Source organism: Protomyctophum parallelum (assembly GCF_964188405.1).
Source record: "Protomyctophum parallelum genome assembly, chromosome: 4".
Taxonomy (NCBI): domain Eukaryota; kingdom Metazoa; phylum Chordata; class Actinopteri; order Myctophiformes; family Myctophidae; genus Protomyctophum; species Protomyctophum parallelum.
The window spans coordinates 40,139,230-40,144,050 of NC_139700.1; positions in this window are offsets into that span (position 1 = coordinate 40,139,230).

The window sequence follows — 4,821 nt, forward strand, 5'->3', positions numbered from 1 at the left end:
AGGTTGGGAATGTAAAGCTGGGAACCAGCGTCTCAGAATGAGGCCGTAGTGGTTAAGACTCCGCCGTGGAAAGTGCCAGTTTGTTTTTACTGAGGGCTGACACACTGGTCCACTGCCTGGGTAGCGCGAGTACACAAGCACACACACACAGATAGATGTCACACACACACAACTGAGCTGTTGTCCACCCTCACCCCGCCACCTCTATACTCTGTTTCAAATCATGTCTCAAATCATGTCACCCTCCTACCGGCTGGAGTGTCGCGCGGGATGAGCAGGACAAAGGCTGACAAGGCTCTAAGACGTCCTCCTGGTGGGGGCTCCTCACTGGTGAGTCAGCAGGACACGACAGCAGTGACAGAAGCGAAAGGCGTGTGGGGGAGGAATTGTTTGGCAAACTACTACATTGGGGAGAAAGAGGGCTAAAAAAAAACTATTGGATATTCTAAATTAAACAAAAACAAAAAATCATATCCCTCCATAAAATACAGTATGCAAATGCTCTGTGTATGAGTGCATAATGTGTCATTTGCATATCTCGAGAACCCGGCCAACCAATCGACTTCAAAATTGTCTATGGCCAGGGACCCAGGGGAGTGCAACGGCCCGTGATAAGTACAGTAGGTCGGATCGGTGGTCCTCCACAAAATCTATTAGTACATCCACTAATCCTCATATACAGTATGGATGACAGCAATATGATGTCATAGACTGGCCTCCCACTACTATGATATAAATGGATACTAGTACTTTGGCGAGTACCAGGTATTGCATTACCGAAGGGGCATGTAGTGCTCCAACAGGCATCGCACTATGGCCATGACTGAGTTCAAATCCATATCACGATCGTTTGGCACGAATGCCTCGATTATATCCTGGTAATTGTTTGGCCCTAACATGACGTGTCTGTCTCCATACGGCGTCAAGACCCAGTCATATAGCCTGGACTCTGGAGGGACAGTGAGGTTATTCATTCACAGAAATAACGCAGAGTTGTCGTTGATGCATTGGAAAAATATTCGGGGATAGAGTTCCATGGACTAAAGATAAAATAAATATAACCACAGAGGGTGGGGTGGAGTGGGGGGAGAAGTCAAAGACAGACCCATCAAACCAAGTGACATCAATGGACACCAGCAAACACACACACACACACACACACACTCGGTCCGCACACGCACACGCACACACTGAATAATATCATCCATTATTTGAGTTTTGTATGACATTCATGAAGCCAGTGTGTTCAGATTTTTTTACCTTTAAATATTCTTTCAAAAATGGCTGATCTGCTATTTTGATATAGAATTAGTTTTTATGTTAATGAAATCGGCTATTGTGTTTTGGATATATTCATATCAGGACGATCTGGCAGTGAGTACAATGTGTGACCTGTGTCACACACACACACACACACACGCACACACACACACACACACAGAGCGCGTAGATGGGTGCCAATGCACATGTGCCCACTTCACTTGTCCTCATTTTTCAAATCATCATCATCACACACACACACACACACACACACAAACACACACACTGTACATTCACACTCATATGCAGCTGCAATGCGCAAGCACAGGACTTGTCTACAATAGGCTACATCAACACACGCACACATGCGCGCGCGCACAGTCACACACACTGTACATTCACACTCATATACAGCCTGCGGACTCTGAGAACATTCAGAAACTTGCAACAGAAAGCTGCTAAAAGTGCCCCGAAACGTGACGAACACTCGCCAGAATGTGAAGAAGCGTCGCCCCCGCGGCGAGTTTTCGTCACGTTTCGGCGAGTTTTTGTAACGTTTCGGCGAATCCTCAAGTTAACTCGCCAAAAAGGATAAATGCGGCGAGTATTCTTGTTACCTACAGCTGCAAGCACAAAACTTGTCTACAACAGGCTACATCTACATCAACGCATGCACGAAACGCACAGACACACAGACACAGTCACACACACACACACACACACACACACATCGTCTCTGTCGGGTGGAAACCTCATTATGTCCAAAACTAAACAGCTAAAGCTGCAGATGGACAAGCTGGGAAAGCAGCACGAGGCTTGTGGATCTGCTACTGTTGATGCTTTTGTATGACGCTGTAGCATGATTAAGTAGGGCGTTGATTTAGGAAAGTTAGATGATGGAGTTTCTGTCCGACAGCGACAACATGCAGGTATAAGAGTGCAGGGTGCATCCAGTGCCTTGCAGACTGGAAGACAAAGACGACCATAAGAAGGGGAAACAATATCCTTTGTCTGTCAGACAGAGACTGATGCGAGAGAGAGAGACCACCGACAGGTGTGTGTGTTTGACCCCTATATCATTCTGTGACCCTTCCCCATTCCACCTGTTGCCCCTCGGGAATACATACCCCTCTCAGCTGCATCGCACGCACGCACGCGCGCACGCACACACACGCACGCACGCACACGCACACACACACACACACACACACACACACACACACACACACACACACACACACACAGTGGGTGCAAAACCCCAGCCGAAAACCTTTTTGCCACAGTGCCAGGTACCCCATAAAGATTTGTACAAATTATTTAAAAAATATAGATATGATTTATGACTGCCTGACTGAGCTTGGAGATCGGCTATTTCTGTAAAGCTAACTTTGAAAAAGGGTTCAAGCATTTATTTTAAACTGGTCCTCAAGTTGCTGGGGACCCCCTGTAAGCACCATCTCTCTTCTGTGACAGGCACTATCTTAAAGTGTTACTAAAATATGATGGTAATTTGCAAAACTATAGGTCTCTCTCTCTATCTAACACACACACACACACACACACGTACACACGTACACACTTTCTTTTCCTGATATAAACTCTGCTCTAACAAATGTAGGCTGTTCAGTCATGCAGAATCCCAGCAATAACACCAACAATATTTTATTAGTAGGCTAATTAGTTCAAATAATTTGTAACATTTTAGTCATACATATCAGTGTTCTGTTTCGTTTTGACAGTTCTCTAATTGTTTTCACAGTAAAACTGTCCCCAAAATAGGCTATTACAATTTATTTTGTGAAACTGACTGTTCTTGGCAGTGAATGATGGCTCCTCGCACAATGGTGCGAAATCACTTCTAGGTTGCATACACTTGCGAGAAAACGTCACCGAAAACACTAAATGATAGCAGTCAGGTCGGTATAATAACCCCCAGTCTTCTAAATTAAACCATAGCCTATTAGCCTATAACTCATATAGAAGCGCTCATGTTATGAAGATGAATGACTGCATGTTATTAGTTTGGGAAAAGTTCCCCAGCTGGGAGCGCAGGAAGTCTGATTACAGGCAGGCAGCGCTGGAATAAAAAAAGAAATGTAGGAATTTCCCCCCAAAATGCCAGATATTCCAAGAATTCTACCTCCGATCCGCGCGTGTAAGAAATTACTCTGAAATATTGCCGCCAGGCCAGCGGCGTTAAAACATGTCGACAAGAGTTTCCTCAAACTGAAAGTTACTGTATACATGCAAGACGCGTCGCTTTTTCTTTTTTTTTCTCCACAATGAACATGAGTCATGACTTCATAATATTGTGAGAAAAGTCCAGCAAACTTACCTGTGTTGAGAAGCTTTAGCTGACACACTGCACAGTCAAGGACCACCGGGGGCTTTATTTTGGAACTGCAGGTGGAATAAAACTCTAGGAAGAAATGAATTTATTAAAGAATATCTTGTATCGTTATTATTTTTTGGGTCACCTCTCTCTGACCGAGTCGTTTGAAGCGCGAGCAAGGAAGGCTGGAATTTCAGGAATTAGCCCGTGGTATGACATGAAGGCACTGAGGAAGAGACAGAGAGAGAGAGGGAGAGAGAGAGAGAGGGAGAGAGAGAGAGAGAGAGAGAGGGAGGGAGGGGGGTCAAGCAGGGAGGCACGTCTGACTGACCGGTCAACACGTAATGAAGGGCGGGGAGGGAGGGGGGCCCGAGGGGGAGGCGGACCCACCTCCGAAAAGGAAAAGAACCATGCAGAGACATGGTGGGAAGGTGGGGGAAAGGGAAATCACATCACATCAAGTGGGGAAGAAAGGAAAAAAAGGGAAAAGAAGCTGCTTGGGATTGTCATTGGAAGGAGGGACAAGAGACAAACCATCCTTGTACTGCAGGGGCTAAGAATAGCTTTAGTTTTGTGTCCTCCTCTCCCACAGATATGGAGATCATACAGTATGCACTGAACTTGAGTTCAGGTCTATTTATATTTATTTTGGGTAGATTTGTGTAAAACACAGTAAGATCATCAATGATTACTTAAAGTTTTAAATTATTTAGAATGTTACATTTTTGAATCGTTTTATTATTTAATACATCTGAATAACACGGCCCACTATACATGCATCCCAAAACTGTAGAAGTGGCCGACAATGACATTGCCAAGTTGAAGCACATTGAATGAGCAGGTGTCCAACAAGCATAAGGTTTTGTCTGCCAGACTAGATTCAACATTATTGGTGAGAGTTCTCAGATCCAATTTAATTTGTCCGTAAATTGCTTAATCTATCAATGGATGGATGTTTGTAGAAAGCAATAATGATATTCCTGGACTTGGACATGTTGTGCAATTCATTACAGAAGCCTGTAGTGTATGCGGAGTGATAGTAGACAATACAAGCCCTGTGTTGGATGGAATGAACTATGTAACAGAGCATTCTAGTGGATATGTACGGTATTGCACAATGTAGACCCTGTTCTATGATCCTGTCCTAAGTATCACATTAAGTCATTTTACTGAACTAAAACAAAAGCATGAACTCAAATTCTAGTCAAAGCGCAATAATTCAGACACAG